The following is a 24771-nucleotide window of genomic DNA, read 5'->3' on the forward strand; positions in this document are numbered from 1 at the left end:
CCATAATAGATAAGAACAAATATCAAAGCCATTCAGGAATGACAACTAATCATAACCAAAGAAGTGATTCCTCATGCATGTTTCTAGTAGTATTAACCATCCATGTATCATAACTGATAATTTGATAAGCTATAAGCATCATTGATATTTGATCATTTTAAGGACCATTTCAGCATAAGCATAAACCAGGTCATACAACATTTTTGTGAGCCATGTCCATATGAACAGTGAATAAAGTGGTTTTCTTGAGGGCTATAGCGGGACTTAATAATGCAGAAATTCGAGGCATGGTTGGGTCAAGTTGTAAACAGCAAGGAACATGCAGAAAATGGATATAATATTTCCTACATTCGTATGGACTACAAGGAAGCAACAGGAAAGATGCTGAATGAGATGTCGTTGGGATTTTCAAGGATAATAGATCTTGTAGGGGAATGCAAGGATGTGGCAGTGCTCAAGGAAGTCAACAGAGGATGCCACCCGGCTTTCCCTGTTAAATCCAATAAACAGGAAATCCCGGGGGCTTCAGCAGATGGGTTGAATCTAAATCCAAGTAAAAATTTAAAATCTATATATAAACCTAAAGCAGAAACAAACCCAAAACTAAAACAAAAGGCTTCGGCAAAGGACTTCAGGGAATTTCTATATCATATGCTGCGGGCAGGTGAATTTTCGCAGGGTTTCCTGATGTCCCTTCTGCGTCAAAGATTTGAAGATCACACAGAAAAATTTCTTGATGTTGAACATCTCGGATACAAAAAAATGTCTGAGCTTGTTGCATCATACACTGACCTTGTTTCAGTGGACAATGCTGGCCCTGAATCCATTCGAATATTTCCCTCAGGCTTTGTCAAGGAAGCGGTGCCAAGTAATCCCATCTCCAATACAAGTAAGGTAACTTCCATGAACACTGACCATGATCGCTCTAAAATGAAAGAAAAAGTAGAAGCCAACTGCTTTTTGAGTGGTGTAAGTGGCAACGAAATACTACAAAACAGGGCTTTCAAGGAAAATAACTATAATAAACAGTTTCCTTATATGAACTCCGAAAGTGAATGACTATCAGCGATGACTTCTGGCTCACAAACCTCAGTGAGTTCTAGCCCTGTAGAGGCAAATAATCGTGCTTTTCGAGAGTGTGACATCAAGTCAGATTCATCAAGCACTCTTGAAGGATCCCAAGTTAGTGAATGGGAGGGCCGGTCTTCTACTACAATCAGTGACACGACATCCTTCCATGGGGAAGGATCCAGTTTTTTCAATCTTATATTGGCTCTGCAGAGGGATGGCAATATCCCTATAGGGGACTTGACCATTGCCAAACATTTGATGGCAGAAGCCATCCAAAGCAGGACGCAAAGGACAAAAAATATAAATTTCTTTAGAGAGAAAATCCATCGGTTAAAAAGGATTATTTGTTTCACAATACATTTGTGTTAGATGATCCAAAAATACAATTTTATCATAGGTTATAAAATTAGAATAAAATAATTATTAATTTAAGATATTAAATTAATAATTATTATTCTAGAATGTTTAATTATTTAATGGAGACTTTTAGAATTAGCATATTGTTGTAACTAGATATGACTCTCCAAATGTGTCGTATCTTAGGCTCTATTTTAGGAGATTAGTTAGCTAGTTGGTTTGAATAGCATTTATTGTAAATGGACACTTGTTATTTAATAAGTGATCCATAATTAGAGGTAGTTAGGACATGGAGCTTATAAATAGCTCATTGCAAGAGTGTTTGTGTGGTTCGGGTGTAAACTCTTGCAAAATCAATTATGTAATTGTTTTTTTTTATTAATAAAATTACGTGTCTGAGGACACTTCTGCCATTATTGTGGTATCAGAGCTCCAGTAATGCAGCTGATGTGAAGAGGAGATTCCAGCTCTACAAGTTCTTGGAAAACTCCATTGAATTGATCAACAAATGCTCGGTATGGAAATTGTCCAGTTTTTTGTTTAAAAGGAAAAGGAATTTTATTATTGATTTTAGATTTTTTAAATCTGAAAATCATTTTTTATTATTGTAAAAAAATTTGCCTCTGCCTCAAATGTGCTGTAAAAGTTCTCTGATCCTCCAATGGCCACCAGGCAATATCCATTAGTAAGTTTTGAAAAGACACCAATCTCACTGGAATTTTCAAACTGAGTTCTGGTAGCCATGATGCACAGCCAAAGAGATGATTTACTCCACAGAGTATTATAGCTTTGAGCTTACAGCCGTAAGTAGATAGCAGTGCGTATTGCTGCAAGCTTAAAGTGATGTTCGTCCTGGCAAATTCGGCCTGATCCGGGGTTCGAAATTTCAGAGTAGTGTAGTCTTCGGCACCCAAGCCAATAGATGTAATCGCACTTGATCCGGGGATCGAAATTTCAGAGTAAAGTAGTCTTCTGTACCCAAGCCAATAGATGTATATCACACTGAAATGTTAATCGGTAAGAGAGGACTGATCATATAATCGAGCAACAGCCAGTGACAAGTCGCTCGTTTGGTATAAGCACCCGTGTGGTTACCCGTGGTGGAGGGTTTACTGGTTCAATTGCAAACTTCTCAGAAGGATTAAATGAACGTGGAAGAAGCCGACGTGGGGACAATAACACAAATCAAGCAGATAATAAGAAGCAATATCAACTAGACCTGGATAAAATTATGCGTGGTGAAGATGCACAGACAACAATCATGATCAAGAATTGATGAATTGACGAGCGAAATAAGCAAGTTGCTCGATCATTCTGTGCCTTGTTAATTATAGGCTTCTTGTAGGATGTACATTTCGAATTGTTTTTTTTTCTTTTTTCACTTGTTACAGTGGCCATCTTTTGCAGCAATGGTGCTGGAAGACTGATTTTTAGTGGTCTCATTTTGTTTCATCAAAAGTGCAGAGACCTTTGTTCATTTATGTAATTATAGAGAGGCAACATGATTAATTAGTTTGTGTTGAGAAGCTGGCAATATACTCAGGTAAATCGACAACTACAAAGGACTTGTGGTAAACATCAAGTCTCCTGCTGAATCGAGCCTGAGCAAGTGTACAGGTGGGTACGCATCGCATATACGAACATCAATTCACAGAATGGCTATGAGGGATTTGGTGACCGGAGGAGCAGCATGTGCCATTCTTGGAGCCCCTTCGTCCTCTTCTAATCCTCTTGGGGCTCTCGCAGACTCTATCTTCGGATCCTCCTCGAAAACTCAGGGAAGAGCATGCGCAAGGTCTACAAAATAAATTAGAAAGCCAGCAAACCCAACGTCAAGCCAGCGTGAGCCAACCTGCCAGCAACAAGCCAGCGTGAGCCAGCCTGCCAGCAACAAGCCAGCATGCCAGCAATTAGAAATATTTTTTAATTTTGTAATGTTAATGGAGTGATAAGGTTTTTCGATTGTTTGTAATTCTTGTGGAGAGATAAGGAATATTATATTGTTTTTTTTGGGAGAAATCTGGTGATTTTTTAATTTTGGAATTTATGATTTGTGGAGTAATAAGGTGATTTGTAAATTTTTGGAGTAATAAGGGGATTTTAATTGTAATTTTTTAAAGGGGATAAGTGTAACTCAAAGTAATTTTACTTTGAGGGGGGGTAACTTTTTTTTACCAAGTTTTCAAGAGCATCATTGTAAAAGTCAAATTTTGAAGTTGCCCTGTAATTTTTGAGAAATTGACTAGAGCCAAGTGCAAAGCTCAGTCATTTTTTCTCTTGCTTCAACGACTATACGAGGGTCAAGGCCAAGCCCCGATAGATCGTGTTTTTTTTGCGTGGTGTGTTGTGTTGTCCATCCTGACATTTTTGTTCTGATTCTTTGTGCGAAGCTTCAACGCTACAATGTCTAAGTTGATTAACTTGTTTTCTGATTCCGACAAACTTGAAGGCACCAAATCTTATAAAGCATGGCATCGTCTCATCAAAAGCACACTCATTTACAATGAATTATGGAAGGGAATATGTGATGGAGATGTTAAGCCGAATAAACCCACAGATGCAGCTGCACTAGCAAAATGGGAAATCAAGAATGCTAAAGCCTTAGCTCTTATTAAATCGTCTGTGAATGATGAAATGTATGTCCATATAGAAAATGCTTTAGATGCATGGACTGCTTTGAAAACTTTTAAAGACCTCTTTGATACTCAGCCTGAATCAAAGAAAGTCGATCTACAATTAAAATTGTTGCAACAAAAATTAACTGAAGGCGGTGATGTTCTTGAATATATCTCAAGACTTAAGAATATCAGGCAAGAAATTATTAATGCTGGTTTTCCCGCAATTGATGATAGCTTTATGGTCACAATTGTAATTGCTGGGCTTCCTTCTTCCTATACGCATTTTTTGGAGACTCTACAAGTAACTGGGAAATTAGAGAAATTAAAGTTTGATGAACTCTGTGAAATGTTAACTCAACATGATAAAACTTTTGGGAAGAAGAAGAAAGTTGGTGAAGATGTTTTTCTCACAAAGGCCAGCACTAGTAAGTCATCAGCCGATAGTTCTCGAGGCAGAGGCAGATGGAATCAGAATCAAGCAGCACATAATCGAGGTCGAAGCCAAAGCAGAGGCAACAATTTTAACAGAGGAGGAAGAAATAATTTTCAAGGTAGAGGAAACAACCAAGGAAGAGGCAATTTTCAAGGACAAGGATATAATAATCAAGGTAGAGGACAATCTCAAAATAGAGGTCAAAGCAGAGGCAGAGGACAATCTTCAGGAAGAGGAAGAGACTTAAGTCAAATTGTGTGTCGAAGATGTAACAAAGTTGGCCATTATGCTGAAGATTGTCGAACATCACTTAATAAAATTCCCAAGTTTCAACGACATTCAACACAATTTGCAAATGATCAAGATGAAGATAACTCAGAATATGTTTTTACTTCCTCACCAGCAACACAAATTTCATCCCATCTTAGAAGTGACTATGAAGATGCTTGGATCTTGGATTCCGGGGCAACTCAGCACATGACTTGTCGACGTGATTTTTTCTGGAATTTTCAAGATTGCCAACTTAATTCCATTTTTCTTGCTGATGATACAAAACATACTCCTTCTGGAAAAGGAGTAGTAAAAGTTTTTCTCCCTGGTATTGGAGAAAAAATGATTTCCAATGTATGGTATGTACCCAGTTTCAAGAAAAATTTGCTCTCTTTAGTCACGATTCGACAAGCAGGACATCAGGTGATTATGGAAGATGGTTTAGTGAAGATTAATTCAGTGAAACAGAACTTGAAAATAGTCATGACAGGTTATGAAGATGGAAAACTGTTACGGATGAAAGGGACAGTTATTCCAAGGCATTCTAATTTTGCAGGGGCAGTGACTACAGGTATTTCACCTATAAGACTATGGCATGTAAGATATGGATATTTGAATTTTGAGAGTCTTTCTCAATTGCAGAAACAAGGAATGGTTAAAGGACTTCCCACATTCAAAAGGGAAAATGCAAAATGTGAAGTTTGCATTTATGGCAAACAAAATCGAGAAAGTTTTCCAACAAGTTCATGGCGTGCAAACAGGCGGCTACAACTAGTTCACAGTGATGTTTGTGGTCCACTACAAACTTCATTTGGTGGTTGCAAATATTTCTTACTATTCATTGATGATTTCAGCAGAATGACTTGGGTTTACTTCTTGAAGAACAAGTCAGAAGCATTTGATAAGTTTAAAATTTTTCGCCAACTTGTTGAAAATGAAGTCAAAGAAAAGATAGGTACTCTCAGGACAGATAATGGGGGAGAATTCACTTCAAATGAATTCAAAACTTATTGCAATGAAAATGGCATCAAACGACATCTTGCTACTGTTTACACTCCACAGCAAAATGGAGTAGTCGAAAGAATGAATCGCACTTTGTTAGGCATGGCGAGATCCATGTTAACTTTCAAAAGGTTAAGTCCAACATATTGGGCAGAAGCAATCCATACAGCTGTCTACTTAAGAAACAGATCTCCAACTGCTTCTTTAGAAGGAATCACACCTTATGAAGCTTGGTTTGGTTTCAAACCTCGAGTTAAACATCTTTGAGTTTTTGGGTCAGTGTGTTATGCCTTAGTTCTGAAAGAAAAACGAACTAAGCTTGACTCAAGAAGTTTAAAATGCACAATGATTGGCTATTCTGATGAGAAAAAAGGGTATCGTCTTTTGACCAATGGAAAATTCATTGTGAGCAGGGATGTCATTTTTGATGAAACAGAGAGTAAGAGTGTTGAAGAAATTTAAAATCTTCTTCACAAGTTAGAAACTAAAGGAAGTAAAAGAAATGCAAAAATGCAAAGTCAACCAACTTCACCAAATTGGTATGAACTAGATTTTCCTTCCTATGAAGATGAGTCATCCGGTCCATCTACATCAACAACATCATCTGGGTCTTCTAGCAGTTCATCCGCATCTCCAAGCAGCAGCAGTTCTTCTGACAGTGATTCTCCACATTCTTCACCTGAACGACGAACATCAGTTTATATTAATCCTATTTACAATGATGGGGACTTTACAGAAGCGCAAACAAGTGAGCACCAACTTCCGAAATGGGCAGTTCAACTTTTGAAAGATGTAAAGCCTGATGAACAGAATAAAACTGGCACTAGAAGGACACATAGAAGTGAAGGAAATTTTGCCTTGATAGCAAATGATTTTTCTGAACCTTCCACATACAAAGAAGCAGTAAAACATAAAGAATGGCAACAGGCTATGGTTGAAGAATATCAAGCAGTAATTGATAACAACACTTGGAAACTTGTTGATTGTCCAGCAAATGTTAAACCCATAGGATGCAAATGGGTTTACAGAATTAAGTATAATCAGAAGGGTGAACTTGAAAAGTATAAAGCATGACTTGTCGCAAAAGGTTTTGCGCAGCAGGAAGGCATTGATTATGAGGAAACTTTTGCTCCTACAGCTAAATGGAACACCATCCGATTAACACTTTCATTGGCCGCTCAAAAAGGATGGAAAGTTCATCAAATGGATGTAAAATGTGCTTTTCTCACCGGGGATTTACAGGAGGAAGTGTATATGACCCAACCACCAGGTTTTGAAGTTGAAGGACAAGAACATAAAGTCTGCAAATTGATCAAGGCTTTATATGGATTAAAACAAGCTCCCCGAGCTTGGTATGCAAAGATGGATGAATACCTTAAGAAAGTTGGTTTTCAACGAAGTGAATCTGATGATTCTTTGTATGTGCGACAACAGGGAAAATATCTAGTAATTCTTGTTATGTATGTAGATGATTTGATCATTACTGACAACCATGATGATCATATTGCACAGGTGAAAAAGGAATTACATGCAGGTTTTAAGATGACAGATTTGGGATTACTTCACTACTATCTTGGAGTTGAAGTCTTCCAACGTCCACATCATATTTTCATTTCTCAGAATAAGTATGCAGCAGAGGTTCTTCAGCAATTTGGCATGCAAGATTGCAAGCCCGTTCTCACCCCCATGGAGCAAAACTTGAAACTTTCAAAATTTGAAGGGGGGGAAAAGGTGGACAATAGAACTTATAGACAGTTGATTGGCAGCTTGATTTATTTGACAAATACTCATCCTGATCTATCTTGTGCAGTCAATATTCTTTCACGTTTTATGCAGGAACCACGAGACAACCACTGGAATGCAGCCAAAAGAGTTCTTCGATATATCCAAGGAACAAAATATTTTGGTCTTCTTTACACAAAGACTAAAAATTTTGTACTTGGTGGATATTCTGATGCCGACTTTGCTGGGAGTATTGATGATCGAGCATCAACATCAGGTTATTTAATGAATATGGGGTCAGCAGCAGTATCTTGGAGTTGTAAGAAACAAGCTACAGTGGCCACTTCTTTAGCAGAAGCAGAGTACATTTCAGCATGGGAAGCAGCATGTGAAATTGTTTGGTTGCGCCGAATTTTGCAGGACTTGGGCATTTCTCAGACAGAAGCTACATCATTATTCATTGACAGCCAATCAGCCATCAAACTTGCCAAGAACCCAATTTTCATTCAAAAACAAAGCATGTTGACACCAAGTATCATCATATCAGGTCTCTCATTGCCAAAGATGTCCTCAAACCAGTTTATTGTCCTTCCGAAGATCAGATCTCCGACATTTTCACGAAACCGCTCGACAGAATAAAATTTACTATGTTCAGGGATGAACTTGGTATCTGTTGTAATGTATCTTTGGATCATAGGGGGGAATGTTAGATGATCAAAAAATACAATTTTATCATAGGTTATAAAATTAGAATAAAATAATTATTAATTCAAGATATTAAATTAATAATTATTATTCTAGAATGTTTAATTATTTAATGGAGACTTTTAGAATTAGCATATTGTTGTAACTAGATATGACTCTCCAAATGTGTCGTATCTTAGGCTCTATTTTAGGAGATTAGTTAGCTAGTAGGTTTGAATAGCATTTATTGTAAATGGACACTTGTTATTTAATAAGTGATCCATAATTAGAGGTAGTTAGGACATGGAGCTTATAAATAGCTCATTGCAAGAGTGTTTGTGTGGTTCGGGTGTAAACTCTTGCAAAATCAATCATGTAATTGTTTTTTTTTATTAATAAAATTACGTGTCTGAGGACACTTCTGCCATTAATTTGTTCGCAGACTATAAAATCAATGGACTTGTAAGAAAATAAAAGGGTTTTACCTTTCAGTCGATTTAAATAGCAAACCAGAAATGTGGGAGGCTTGGTTAAGGGTTGCCTTCCACGTCTGGATGCATTCCACCACGACTCTGCCTTTGCATTGGTGTTCTTCAAAGGCTTTAGCGTAACGCCCACTCTCAACGTAACGAAGGTCTTTAGGCTCAACGTCACAAAACACAGGAATTATCTTCAAGTTACGCTTGTGATATGATCTCAAAATCCAACGCAGCTCTTCCAAACACCAAGGGGATTCAGCATAACGCTCAGTAAAAAGGGCAATATGAACTGACGCACTTTGAATGGCTCCGAGGATTGCAAGGGACAGAGTATCTCCCGTGTGAAGTTCCTTGTTATCCATAAACATGGATATAATATTTCCTGCATTCGTATGGACTACAAGGAAGCAACATGAAAGACGTTGAATGAGATGTCGCTAGGATTTTTAAGGATAATCGATCTTGTAGATGAATGCAAGGATGTGGCAGTGCTCAAGGAAGTCAACAAAGGCTGCCACCTGGATTTCCCTGTTAAATCCAATAAACAGGAAATCCCGGGGGCTTCAGGAGATGGGTTGAATCTAAATCCGAGTAAAAATTTAAAATCTATATATAAACCTAAAGCAGAAACAAACCCAAAACTAAAACAAAAGGCTTTGGCAAAGGACTTTCCCGAATTTTCGCAGGGTTTCCCGATGTCCCTTCTGCGTCAAAGATTTGAAGATCACACGGAAAAAATTCTTGATGTTGAACATCTCGGATACAAAAAAATGTCTAAGCTTGTTGCATCATACACCTTGTTTCAGTGGACAATGCTGGCCTTGAATCCATTCAAATATTTCCCTCAGGCTTTGTCAAGGAAGCGGTGCCAAGTAATCCCATCTCCAATACAAGCAAGGTAACTTCCATGAACACTGACCATGATCCCTCTAAAATGAAAGAAAAAGTAGAAGCCGACTGCTTTTCGAGTGGTGTAAGTGGCAACGGAATATTGAAAAATAGGGCTTTCGAGGAAAATAACTATAATAAACAATTTCCTTATATGAACTCCGAAAGTGAATGGCTATCAGCGATGACTACTGGCTCACAGACCTCAGTGAGTTCTAGCCCTGTAGAGGCAAATAATCGTGCTTTTAGAGAGTGTGACATCAAGTCAGATTCATCAAGCACTCTTGAAGGATCCCAAGTTAGTGAATGGGAGGGCCGGTCTTCTACTACAATCAGTGACACGACATCCTTCCATGGGGAAGGATCCAGTTTTATCAATCTTATCTTGGCTCTGCAGAGGGATGGCAATATCCCTATAGGGGACTTGACCATTGCCAAACATCTGATGGCAGAAGCCATCCAAAGCAGGACGTAGAGGACATAAAATATAAATTTCTTTGGAGAGCAAATCCATCGGTTAAAAAGGATTATTTGTTTCACAATACATTTGTTCGCAGACTATAAAATCAATGGACTTGTAAGAAAATAAAAGGGTTTTACCTTTCAGTCGATTTAAATAGCAGACCAGAAATGTGGGAGGCTTGGTTAAGGGTTGCCTTCCACGTTTGGATGCATTCCATCGTGACTCTGCCTTTGCGTTGGTGTTCTTCAAAGGCTTTAGCGTAACGCCCACTCTCAACGTAACGAAGGTCTTTAGGCTCAACGTCACAAAACACAGGAATTATCTTCAAGTTATGCTTGTGATATGATCTCAAAATCCAACGTAGCTCTTCCAAACACCAAGGGGATTCAACATAACGCTCAATAAAAAGGGCAATATGAACTGACGCACTTTGAATGGCTCCGAGGATTGCAGGGGACAGAGTATCTCCCGTGTGAAGTTCCTTGTTATCCAGAAACACGCGCAGCCCATGACAATTTGTGAGGCGATGGTAGATGAAGCTCAGTGCTTGCCAAAAGCTAGGGAAGAAGAACAGTGCTTGCCAAAAGCCAGGGAAGAAGACCAGTGCTTGCCAAAAGCCAGGGAAGAAGAAGAACAACAACAATTGGCAAGGGAAAAGCAGTAAAAATATCTTCAAGAGTGACATAAAAGAATGGGAAAAGCAGTAAGGCAACTCAAAGGGCCAGGTTCAATGCACAACAGAACTAGGAGGTGAAAAGAAGGCAACTCATATATTTGGAAAAAGCAGTCAAAGTGCAGTGCATGCTTGCCAGATGACACTTCAAATCAATGGTTGAAAGTGTCTCACTTGATCGAACGGTTCAGGGTAAAAGTGTTGACAATTGTTGATGCATAGGAAGGCCTATCGGCCTAAAAATAAAAAGTATCATTAACTATTTATAGAGTTATCATATAAATATTGGAATAAAACATATGATTAACATTTTTGAGAGCTTAAAAAAAATAAAATAATAATAATCTAATATAATATAATAAAAAATAATAATAATAAATTAATTAATTAAATAAATAAATAAAATAATACTGAAAATAAAATAAGTCAATCAACAAATAAAAAAAATAAATACTTGAAAAAAAATAAAAATAATATATATATATATATATATATATATATATATATATATATATATATATATATATATATAAATAAATATTAATTAATAAAAAGATGAGACAAGAAACAAGGGGAGGGGAGGAGGAGGGGCGGAACGGAAGAAAGCGACTAGGAAGAGAGAGCTGGGACCCAACATCTATTGATCTTCCAACCATCCTCTCTATTGAGATTGCACGACCTCTTTTCAATCTTCAGAGATGATGGAACTGTGAAACTCTAGCAATGACACTAGCCTCCTCAATACAAACATGATGATTGGTTTTTTCCGCATGCTTAGCTAAAGCTGAAGACTTTAAGCATAGGAGATTGGTATTCAGCTTTAGCTGAGCTTGCGGAAACAAAAAAAAAAATGCATACTCTTTCCTCCCACACTTCTTTTGGCCTTTTCCAGCGCCCTGTTTCACAACGAAGTTGATGAGAATTAGTCCGTAACTGAGCAATAAGAATTTTGGATCTCCAAGGGATATTGGCATCTATGTATGGTTTTGGTTGATGACTATGAGTGGGATTAAACACTTCAATATAGTACTTTTTTCTTTCTTCCTGGCTCCTTATTCCAAGTACGCTTGTGGAACTTTTCCATAACAAAAGGATTTATCTCTTTGTTGTTTATGGGATACGTTCAAGCAAATACCCCATTTACTAAACCATTTGTTATTTTGTTGCAACCAAGTATTTTTTATCTTGTACAATCTGTCATTAAAGACAAGTATTTTCTTTTATCGGTATGATTTGGTTTATAGTGGTTAAGTTTCAAGATTTTAGGTGTCTCAAATTTTTTTATAATGTTAATCTATTTTCACTAAAAAAAAATTAAATATTCCCATAATCTAATTTCTTGAAAAAAAATTGTCCGATTCTAACCAGAAATCTGAAAAAATTTGTGAACTCACAAAAGCATTTACAACATTAATTCAATTTGTGAACTCACAAAGGCATTTACAACATTAATTCAATAAACCTGCCATCCCTATCTGCACATAGTCGTGATGGTAATGGTGAGACGGTGCGACTCGTTGCGTGTGGTGAGAGATATGAGAAGTAAAATCTACGAGTTAGAGACAAAACCCACGTGGATGAGCTTTCAAAATAATTAAAGACCACCGACCAATCCAAACAAATATAAGGAAAAAAAAAAATCAAACGCTGGTTGAATATTAGAAAAATCTATAAATAGATTGGAGTGCTAAAATGGTCATGCTTTTTTTTTTTCAGAAAGAAAAATCTTCATAGATTTATATTAAGAAAATATAAAGATCATAAAACATGTCATGGGACAGAACATCCTGCCCAGATATGAGAGCATATAGATCGGAAATTACAGTCATGGGATCCCCGAAGGAGATCAGAACAAAAACTCAAAGATGAACACAAAACATTCAAACGCTTGGATAACTACAAGCCTGGACAGATATTAAAAAAGGAGCTAGAAAGCGAAGCATGAAAACCAGATATGGAAAGAAGTCATATTCCCGAGATGCAGAAGTCCTGTATGTAATAGGAAGAACCATCATGTAAGACCCTCAAAGACCACAAACCCGGCTCCATTGCGAGGCATTCCTTGGAGAGAAGGTTAGCCTGAGCATTTCTAGAGCGAGGGATATGATGAATTGAGTGCAGCTTCATAGATTTCCAAAAGTGCATGATTCTACTTAACCAACCAGATAGATGAGGACAGCTGATGAGGCCAGCGCCATTAACATGATCTATCAGAGATTTTGAATCGCCATATATTGATATGCATTGGATATCCAGAAAAACACAAAAAGCAAGCAGGCCTGTAAGGGCCCTAGCCTCAGCCATGCTGTTTGAACCATGCCCACCGTCCAGGATAGAAAAAATCGCAGATTGTCATCCATGACGAGATGTAGACCTCGCAACCACAGATGTTGTTTTTCTCAGCTCCGTCAAAGAAGGCACAGGGCACCTGAAAAGAGAGGACATCCGACATATTTTTACAGGGTTTGTTTGTCTTGACTTTTTCAGGGACCATGTCCTGAAAGGCCAATATGCGGAACAAGGTTGACTTGAGGGGTTCCTTTGAGTCTTGGAAAATTCTAGCATTCCTCCATTTCCATAGGAACCAACAAGTAATAATAAACAAGGAACGCCGGGATTGCTTTTGCTTGCTCCACCATTGAAAAGCTGCCTATACAGAAGGAAAAATAGCATGAGGGAAACCATAAAATAGTGAGAGTTCATACCATATCTGAAGAGACGATTCGCAAAGGAAGAACATATGGATGTTTGATTCCTCCGCGGCTTGACACATTTCGCATCTGCTCGGTCCATGCCAGCTTCTCCTTCATAAGTTTTCCCATGATAAATTCCTATTGTTAAATACCAGCCATGAAAAAAGTATCATTTTGAGAGGGCATCCCGACTTCCATAAGCATGGAGGAAAAAGGGGGCTAGAGCCTAGAGAAATTGGAGAGATCATGATCGCATATATGTCTTTTACACGAACATGAGACTTAGCCTTAGGAACGGTCCATATCAGATGGTCACAGGTCCCGGAACGAAAGATTCCTAAGCTGCATAGGTCTTCTTTAACAAAATTCCATATCAGAAGCAGCGAGGCTGGCAGGTTCAGATCACGACCCTCTTTCCATAATGGAATGGGACCACTCCATGAATCGATAAGCTTATCCCAAGTAAAGAAACTCATTTTGTGAAGGAAACATAATAAAGATTGAGGAAAGAAAGATTTTTCACGGCCATATAATAAAGGATCTATACCAATTAAGATTCTGGATCCAGAAAAGAGATTCCATCTTAAGTTCTCCAGAAAGAAATGCTGGATTTTTCTAAGGCTGAGCCATATGGCTGAGCCTTTCCTGATACCAATAGAACCCCTTCTGTACCAATATTCTAGAGATTTTCATTTCATATATTTCATTCTAATAGTCAGGCTCCATAGTCCATCGCCAAAAATACCTCTCCCTAGCAACTTACATAAGATCGCTTTTCCAAAAGAGCGCATATCAATCAGGCCCCATCCTCCTAGATTCTTAGGCTTAGATATTTTAGCCAGCTTTACTAAATGGATTTTGTTCTGATTTGATTTTCCGCCCCAAAGAAAATTTGCCGAGAGACTGTTCATCTTATTTATGATGCTTGCTGGAAGGAAGAAAATATGAGCCCAATAGACCGCTAATTGAGATAAGACTGCCTGAACAAGAATAAACCTACCTGAACAAGAATAAACCTGCCTGCCAAAGATAGAAACTTGAACTCCCAACCTGATATCTTTTTATAGAATATGTCCAATAACCATTGCCAGTCTGCCTTCGAGTAGCCCTTAGCCTTTAGTTGAAATCCCAAGTATTTCATCCCTTCTTTGATCAGACTCGGTGCAATGCCCAGTAACTCAGCAATCCATGAGACCATTTCCATGTTAGTGTCATTATGAAAAAGAGTAGATTTACCTTTATTTATAACTAACCCAGATGCTTTTTGAAATCTATCAAGAATTCCATCGAGGCAGATCCAGGAAGCTCTACACAGCATGGAAAATATGAGAACATCATCTACAAAAATATTGTGTGATAAGGAAATGTCCTTGCATATCTTGACTAGCCTGCATCTCTTCTCCTCTACTGCCTTATTAATCTGAAGGCTGAGGGAGTTCATCACCAAAATAAATAACAGAGGGGAGAGGGGACATCCTTGTCGAAGACCTCTTTCCACTGAGAAGAAAGGAGAGGGCATTCCATTGATGATGACTGAATATCGAACATTCTCTACACAAGCCATTATCCAGTTAATGGAATGAGACTTTAGTCCAATCTTTGCCAGCAAAAATCTTAAAAATCCCCAGTCCAAACAATCGTAGGCCTTCTGCAAATCTATTTTTAAAAAGGCCGCATCCATTTTTTTTTAAATCATGGAGAACAAACTTTCTTGGGTCATGGCAACTGCATCCAATATATTGCGGCCTTTTAAAAATGCATGTTGGTCCTTTGAAATGAAGGAGGCCAGAGTAGGTTTCAACCTCTCTGCAATAATTTTAGAGATGATTTTGAATAGGATATTGCATAGCGATATTGGTCTGAAATCTTGGAAGGAGTCCGACTTTGCCTTTTTGGGAATTAAGGCAAATTAGAGTAGAAGAAATGATGTTGTGAATACTTCCGGACATCCGGGATGCCTCCACCATCTGCAACAGGTCACTTTTGAAGAGGTCAAAAAAGTGAGAGAAAAACTCAATGGGCCATCCATATACCTCTAATCCAGACTGGACCCTTCCTATGAGCCCAGCACAGGCTATCACCTCACCCCAGATACCAACACAATAGGGCGGGTGAGAACCTCAGTAACGGAGAACCCCATAGGGCAGAGTCCTCACACGCTGACCCTAAGAAACTCCCAATAGGACACGGATTGGATCATGAACGGACTATGCTCCTTATATACATCCTCAAATGAGCATAACGGTAGCGACACAGACAACGCTATCGAATCCCTCATGTCCCTCGGGGTCATCACACCACATCCTTATCTACGATTTGACCCATATTCCCATCACGAGGCATTATTATCTCCCCCCACACCTCATAATTTGATCTTATCCCATATATCCTATTACGTCATACACCTTAACACCCTCTACGACTCATATCACTTCGTACCATTGGACACCTATCCGTATCCGACCATTCAACATCTTTGCTATGGACCCATAAGGACCCCCATTAGTATAACACCCCCTTTTATACACCTTCACCAGGAAAACCACTACTCAGATTACCATATCTCATCCGCTTACCCCCTAAGTTTTATTGGCTGGTATCACTTTCCAATTTTCCACTTACTCTAACAATTACCAAGTGAAAATGAGCGGGTGCCATATAAGGTAAACCCTTATAGTCAACACCCTAGGGAGCTGGCCCCTAAGTCTAAACCTTAACCGCAAGGAGGGGAATGCCACTAGTGACTGGAGTTAAGTCGTAACAAGGTAGGCAGAGACTTACTGATAAACCTATCAGTGGGGCTAAGAAGTTAGGCTTATAGGTAAGACAGAGAGGCTATTGGGAGACTAGTGTTGGGGTCTAAAGACGGTAAGCATAAGCCATAAAGAAACGCCATAGAGGCAGTAAAGAAAGCATGCACTTAAGTTAGACCCAAAGAAATGGTTTTCCAATGCATTAGTAAGGCTATGAGAGAAAGACGGTAAGCATAAGCCTTATTCATAGGCAACAAAGATAGGCTATAGAGAGAAGCACTTAAGATAGACCCTAATACTGGGTGGTAAGAGCACTTGGTAAAACCTACAACATAGACCTACTAGTTGGACGTAAATAGTTCCGGTTGTAGAGGCAGTAGAGAGGCTTAACTCATAAACAATAGTTTCAGTTTCACCAGCAGGGGACAAAGAAAATAGCTAGGTTAGGGATCGGGTAGAACAGAAATGAGACTGGCACCACCTTTGAACCTCCGAACGGCTTATAAGGATGCGACAGCAGGCTCGACCAAAAGGCAGTGGACATTTGCGAGCGTTCTATGGTAACGAAATCCCCCCTGAACGATATAGAAATAATTAATACAAGGTCCGGAGGGTCTTGCGCTTCCGAGTGCAAGGAATGCGAAGCTGCTTGTCCCTCCGGGGGGCAAGGAATATTCTATTTCGAACAATAGGAACTAGAGAAGCAAGATATCACCCTATAGAAAGCTAGGAACAAGCTATTACTATAAGAAAACCACTAGAAAAAATCAAATAGTATCCCCGGAGATCAAATTGACACTTAGACCTCATACCATTACCATCACTTCTAAGCCTCTTTATATCCATCCATATTGGTACCACAGAGTGCCTTATTCACTTTACTTTTATCGTAACTGGTACTACACTCAAAACAGAAGGAATCAATCACTCAATAGACATTATGAGCAGAGGAAAACACAAGCAACAGGGAAGATCTTACTCTCTTAATTACAACAAATCCTAGAACAAATGCCATGTTATGAATCAAACCACTAGATTTATAGCCCTGAAAATTGAGCTTAGGTACTAACCCTTTGCTTAGACTGAAACACGCCTTGACTGGGCTTTTTCTTACCAAAACCAACCTTACCTATATATACATATAGAGACACTAGATCTTCAGGGAATGGATTTCGTTTAGGAATGTGAATCTATTCCTTTGTATGCTTCTCTATTAGTAACCTGACCCTGGCCTTGCTTAAGCATACATCCCTGGTAGTAAGCATAGACCCGTGGATTGGTAACCATACTAGGTCCGAGGTAGGTAGGTAGGCGAGTAGGTAGCATTAGTAACGAAGCTTCCCTTGCTTAAGTAAACATTCCTAGTAGGAGTTAGTAGTAGTGGTTAGTAGGTAGTCGCCACCCATGCCTGTCTCTCCTCGCTCCGGTAGGCGAGTAGTAGCATGGATCAAAATCCTTCTATTAGTCACCTTAGTAGGAAGGGTAGGTAGGATAGAAAGAGTGATTGGGGTTGGTTGGGTGGGGTTGTGGATGTCGTAATCCACCAATTGCACTTGTTCCACATATCCTTTCAGATGCTCATCTTTACTAACATGAACCCATGGGTCGAGTGCCTCCTCCGAGTAGACTGAGTTTTGTGCCTCTAGAATGGGGACCTTCTCCCCTCTCAGCTTGTTCTTTCATGTAGCGCGGCCCACCGTGCCCCTGCCTACGACTAGTATTGTGTGGTTACATTATTCTTATTCTTCCTTTCAAGTAAAGCAAAAAGAACGCCCGCTTAGACGGCGAGCTTTATATCCCTTGTTCCGGTTCCCTTTCCCCACTCATACAAGGCAAATAGACCCCGGAAAGTACCAAAGCAGAGAAGGCTCAGCAGGTAATACGTCTAGATAGGGGCCCAACCAACAGAGGCTACCCAGCCAGGAAGGGGGCTCCGCATCAGCAGGGGGTACAAACAACGACAACGACAGCAGTGACCAAGAATCAACTTCTGGCTCTAGCAACAAGAACAGGGGTGAAGCCAGCCACGACAAGTAAGGGAAGATAGGAAGAAAGAGTCAGCCCGATTCCAGGACGACTAGGACGGGAGGCAAGACAGCCCTTTGTTACTTGTTGCCTTCGAAGCAGTTGGATGAAGGTAGGGCCAACTATCCAATTGTTAAGCTTCAATCCCTATGCAGGATGGCTTCAATCCCTCGCTCGGTAAGACCTTCTTGTTATCTTGTCCGACTAATCCATCCTGAACCCCCAGCGGGAAAGTTGTTAATTACTATATTGCCCATGCTTTCCCACTTCCCTCGGTAGTCCTTCATTCACTCCCTCCTTATTTCTTGGTAAGGCAGAGAGTAAGGGTTAACCGCCTCTCTCTAGTGCTGACTAAATGTCGATGCAAATCCACGTAGTTGATGAGCGACCCCCAAACCATAATGAGTAGGATGACAGCCCCAATCATTGTATTTCTCCTCTCCTTATCAGTCGAGCCCCCTGTCGGGTCCTTGCACTAGGAAGCGCAAGCCCTCTGGACCTTTCTTTTTTTACCGACCTCATACCACAAACGCACGGATCTGTACCTTCTTCAAAAATAGAAAGAGACCACAACTGCACGGATGGCACGGCCAAATGGATTTGGAGTCTGACCCTAAAAGTAACCCTATAAAACCACCAATGCCCACAGAGTCAAGCACTCTTTGTCTTAGAAGCCCCGAGGACCCCAACCTCAGGAAATAAGAGGTGGACATATTCTTTGATTGAGTAGTGGAAGTAGAAAAGAAGCAGTAGTACAATCAGTGGGATGACGACCTGTAGGACATGTATAGGAAGTTGGACGAGTTGGACGACCTGTTGGACAACTTGTTTGACCAGGGACTGTAGGATAATCAAAGGGATGACCTGTTGAGGAATGTCAAATAGTTGGACAACCCGTAGCTAAACTAGCACAAGCCATTACTCCAAGAACGATATACAACGTTGTGTTACTTACGTTGATTTGAAAGCATACCCCCTTCACCATACCTCCACCTTACTTTTCTTTTGGGAAGGAGAAGATAGAATTATAGAGAGTCACTGCAAACCCTTTATCAACAGAATCTCAACCTTACATAATAGACTTGACGGTTGGTGAATGCGAAGGGACTGAAGTGGGAGTCATATGGGCCAGATAAGTCAACGAGAGAGACTGTAGTTGCTACTGCTGCTGGGTGTCTATCTGGATCTGGACCTGGAACAGCTAGCTCTCTCTCGAAATGCCTTTTGTCCCTCAACCACCAGCCTCACCAAATACATCAAGTGAAACAGAGACCTTTCGCTCTTAGCCTTTGACCTATCACCAGATGCCTTTTGACAGGACCTTGATGCCTTAGCCTGTTTGATGTATTCATCACCAGAAGCAACAAGTCCCACAGAAGGAATAAGCCCGTAACCAGGAACCAGAAGCCTAAACAGGTCCAACAGATGATGGATGCCTGTAACCTTTCACCTTTAGCCAGCCAATTCCAACAAGTGATTTCTTTTCTTTCTCGTTGATTCACAATGCCGCCATCAGGTTGACCCGTTTGTCCGCATCGGGCAAGGAGCAAAGTCAGTCCAATCAATGTTGAGTAAGTAGCTGAGTCCAATCGATTTTGAGGAGATTATGAGTCTCTAGTTATAAATATCACATTTCAAATACTAGCACTACTTTCAATAGCCAGGCACCTTTTGCCAGAAGCCATAACCTTATTCCTCCTCTCTCTCACTTTATTTAGCCGAGTCCAACAGATACTGCCTAAACAGCAGCAGGTCCAATAACAAGAGAAACAGATGCCTTCCTCTCCCTTATGGTCGAGCCCCTCCGGTCCTCAATTTCGTAACCTCAATCGAGTCCCTCACTTCTTTGGGGAAGGTGAGCGATAAATCCCTCCGGGCCTTTACCCTTCAACCAACTTTGAGCCAAGAGCCTTTAACCAGTGTCGTCTTATGTTGATTCAGCATTTGAAGAGCAGAGTCCAACCGATGTTTTGTTTAGGAGCTGGAGAATGATTAGGATTTTATGCCGTTTGGATTATGCCAACCATGAGTCTGCTGCCTACCAGGAGTCTTATGCTGTTAGGATTCCGTTAGTCTTCAACCGAGATATGAGGAAGGAAAAAGGGGGGGGGCTGGACACACTGCCTTGATTTATTGATTGAGTAAGCTGGATGCCAGGAGGAGTCCCAAGAGTTGATGCCAGCAGGTTTCGACCCACTTGATTGATGCCAGTAATAGCTGGGATGGGTTACTTCGGATACTTTACTTGGATACTCAGTTGGGATACCGGGCTGGGCTGGATACAGTCGGTGCCTAGAAGCTACGGTCAGTGCTAGATAGAACAATCTATACTCATAAAATATATATATACTCAGGGCATGAAGCTCTAGTCGGTGCATAAATGAAGTCTAGTCCGTGCCCAGGAGTCATACAGGAGTCTTTGCCGAGGATAGCCTATGCTGGGAGGAGTCGTTGCCACGGGGTCACCGCCATACAGACAACTGCCAGTCATACCGGGAATGGGCTCAAAGGCAAGTCCCACAGATACAGCCTTCTTACGTTGATATGCAATGAGAGGATCATAGTGCTGCTAACGCTGATGGTGCAACATGATAAGTCACTTAGCTTAGAGATATATTCTCAGATGATGGTATAATTACGTATATAACGCAAGCTTATAGATATATTCTCAGATATTGATTTTTCAACAGCCTACCGGGATCGGTCCAGGCCAGAACTTCAGATGCTACCGAATACAGAAAACACTCTAATTTGATTTTTTGCCTGGCTTTCTCGAAACCTCGTTCTGGATAATCCACTCATCGGAGGTATGAAAGTGAAGGACTTGAAATACCAACCTTCATCTACCAGGTTTACTTTACCTGCCGCTGCCACTATGGGCTAGCCTCCCTGGTTATTTGTTTGGTTTAAAGCATGACCATTTTTTTGGTAAAATGGTCATGCTTTAAACCAAACAAATAACAAGAAGAAGTCTTTAAATTTTAATTCATCTTCGTATCCACCGCCATTGCCTTGCATCTCAGGGTTTTTTTTACTCAAATTCAGAATAAACCCAGCTGTTTTAAATCATCCCTTATTGCGGTCGATGACTATTTCAGCTAAACATTTTACAGACCTGAAATACATACAGGTTGCTTCAATATTTTACAGAGCATGACGCTTCAAATTTTAATATTAATTATTTTTCTAGATAATATAGTTTACATCGTTATGCATGTTCAACTAGGCTATAGGCCCCCCCGTTAAATAGGGCACTTTTCCAGATGAGTGATAAAGATGGCCGCTGCAAAGCTGGGGGCTCTAAATTAGACGACAACGAGGGAGAATGCGTTAGCCATAGTTACATCGTTTTTGTTATATTTTCATTTAATGAAGGATTTGAGAATGGCTTAGCCATAATTACATCGTTTTGGTTTTATTTTTATTAAAGAAGTTGTCTCTTTATGGTAGGAAAGAATACGCAAGAAATCTGAAGAAGCTGGTAATTTTATGTGATTAAAGATAGTGAAGAGAGGTAATATATTTTTTTGTTTTTATTAAAGATAGTGAAGAGAGATAATATATTTTTTTTTAGTTTTTATGAATTTTGATATGATTAAGTTTTTTTTTTAATGAATATATAAGATTTATATGTTTATTTCAAAAAGCAATGAATTTATAAAAAATTATCAATATGAGGTTAATTATTTTTGTTATTGTTTTTTATAAGACTTTTGTTTAAGCTTAGGCTAATTATTTTTCTTATTCTCTTTTATAAGATTTTGGTTAAAGATGTTGTTGTGTGACTTCAATATATGTCACTTGATATCATTAAACAAGAAAACAAGGTTTATGAAAACAAAGTGTATTCTTAATAATGTAATTTAAAAGAACATGGAATGGGATGAAATGTTATTCATCAAGTTAGACTTTGAAAAAGTACATGACTACATTGGATGACCTTTTATCTTGGTCATGCTATAGAGACTTGGCTTTGCCCAATTTGTTCTTTGAGCTACAAAGACTTGATATTATGAATCATTGAGTTTATATGCTAATCAAGTAATTAATTTTGAGGAAGTTGGACTATTTAGGATGGATGGAAAAGGCTACACTCTAGCCCCAAACTTTTGTGTTCTAGATGTAGAGGCTCCAGGCTACTTTCCTCATCATCAAACTTCTCATGGTCTCATTGAAATTATTCCCCTCCTTGGCCCTAACACTAGTCAAATGGTTAAAATGGACATGTTGTTAACTTCTCTTTTCTTGGCATCTTAGACGAGAAAACATTGGTGGACAACACCATGGAATTTGTTCACATCTTGATTGAAGCCTCAAGCTCCAAGTTGCAAATGACCAAAACACAATGCTATAAGTTGGAGTAGGAAGGCATTCTTGGTTGGCTATCCAATCTATTGTTGTCATGGATTCAACATGGTTAGGTCTTTAAGTTCCTAATGATCACCTTTTCCTTCTAAACTTTGTTGAAATCCCTTTAGCGGGTGGTCTTGCAATAATTAGATAATAAAATTTATAAGTGGATTCTCTAGATTCCATATTTTCTCAAAGGTGTTAGCTACTGCTCATTCATGTACTAGTCTTCATGTTGAATTCCATATATTATGGCATATTGATGGCTAGAGAATCGTCTTCAAGGCTTTCTCTCAACCAACCCACAATGAAAACTAGGATGTAATCAAGTCAACTAGAGGTTCTATTGCAACCCTAAGAAGTGGGTTAGGTTATGGATGATGTGTTATTTCAAAGAAGCTCAAGATTTGTGTGTAAAGTAAGAGGTTCACATTGTGGAGGTATGAGGGTTAAGAGTATTAGAAAGTTCTCCAATGTAATTGCATCTTGCAAGGAACGTTGTTAGGTAAAAAGAGATGAAGGAATGTCAACTATTATACCTTGTTGTTGTGAACTCTGACAAAAGTCCAAATCCAAGGTACCTTTATATATCTCAAAGTATTTATAAGGCCATAGAGGCTATAAAACATTGCCTTTCCAAGAAAAATGACTCATTTTGGTGATCATTGCATCTAGTAGCCTCCTCTAATCCAATATGAAGATAAATCCTTGGAAGAAATAGCTTGGTCTCAATGAAGGCTATGCTTGAAAAAGAACATTGTGAAAGAAGTGACCTCTTTGAGGATTACACACACTAATTGAAGCCATGGGGCATGTTGAAAACAAAGCTTTAGTTATGTCAAACAAGCCTACATTGAGAAAATTCAAACGTTAGTCTTAGATGACTTGTTTCTAAGTTAGGCATGCCCAATCCAACTACTTGGTGGAAAGATCGAGGGTGGAATCAATCAAAAGGTTTTAGAAATACAATCCTTGTTACGGGTAACAGTGACTCAACCCTGGGGTTATCAATGATGTCATGTTAAACAAACTCTAAAGGGTGGCCTCTAAGTAGTCTTCCTAGCTTTTTTAGTTATATAGAATGTGGAAAGATTTAATTAAACACAAAAAACTGTGTTTTCTTTGTCCTTGCTTCTACGTAGCCTTCCTCTTGGAAAATGTCTTAATTATATTTGAGTTTCCTAACCTAAATGCTTTGTCTACCATAAATACGAAACATTCAAACATTTGTTATAGTTTTGTCACTATACCAAGTTAGTGTGGATTTGGACCCCAAAATTCTATGGTTACCTCCTCCTTGCATCCATAACCTAGAAGTATACTCTCCTTGATGAAAAGCTCTAATGTGTAATAGAATTCCTTGCATCATTGCAGCGTGTTAGGATGGAGTTTTTTTTTCTAATTTAAAAGAATTAATAGGGAAAAAAATAAAAATGTTTTTTTTTATATATGTGTAGACCTTTACTTATAGACTTAAATGCAAGTTGGGAAAGTGGTCCATCGGTTACCACACCCTAATAAATTGTGAGAGGACTAAGGTGGCTCCTTACACTATAAGTAGGGTTTCCTGGAGGTTCATTACTTGCAATTGATTCAATACATTCATATAGATAATGCACCATGCCATATCACAAACCAAGCCATTTAGTTTGAGAGTGTCATGAATTTCAAAGCCAAAGATAAAAGCACCATAGTTGCTTAATTTCTCCTTATCATATGAATGATCAGTTCCCTAATCTTACCATTCTTTGCTTGGCTCCTTTATTTATTCTTTCTTTGCCTTTATCATTTTTTTTCTTTTAGTTTTTGGTGCTTGCCCTCTTGTTTTTATTTCCTTTAGGGTTTTCTTTTCTTCTGTGTTCTTTGTCTCCCTTTTCTTTCTCTCTTCTTTATGGCCTTGATTTTTCTAATTGTTTTTTTTTTTATCTGTGCTTGTTTTAACTCTTAGTTTTTTTGCTTCTCTTATCAACGATTTGTTTTATCTTGTTCCCCTTTCCTATGTTAATTCATGTATGCCAAATAGTTTCATTTGGTTTATTTCTCCTTTCTTTGTCTACTTGATTATTTCTTGCTTGTATACTTTTATATTATATACCATTGGTACTATTATTCTAGTCTATCAATATAGTATTATTTACTACTATTACTACTTTATCCTTTTATTTTAAAATTAAGCAGCTTCTAAGACTCAATGAAAAATATTACATCAATAATCAATCATTTACCGCATTGGCTTGCCATTAGGGAAACCAGACCATTGGAAAAGAAAAGAGATCTTTTGTCCAAATTT

The 24771-nt window shown here is 38.9% G+C and overlaps 2 pseudogenes; both read left to right on the top strand.

Moving 5' to 3' along the window:
• The first annotated feature begins 354 nt into the window (after positions 1–354).
• Positions 355–1440, top strand: LOC149149529 (uncharacterized; annotated as a pseudogene).
• Positions 1441–9028: 7588 nt separating this feature from the next.
• On the top strand, positions 9029–10064 carry LOC149149530 (uncharacterized; annotated as a pseudogene).
• The last annotated feature ends 14707 nt before the right edge of the window (positions 10065–24771 follow it).

The sequence above is a fragment of the Pinus tabuliformis genome, chromosome 9, assembly GCF_031772625.1.
Source record: "Pinus tabuliformis cultivar Carrire ecotype Pingquan chromosome 9, CPIR1, whole genome shotgun sequence".
Lineage (NCBI taxonomy): Eukaryota > Viridiplantae > Streptophyta > Pinopsida > Pinales > Pinaceae > Pinus > Pinus tabuliformis.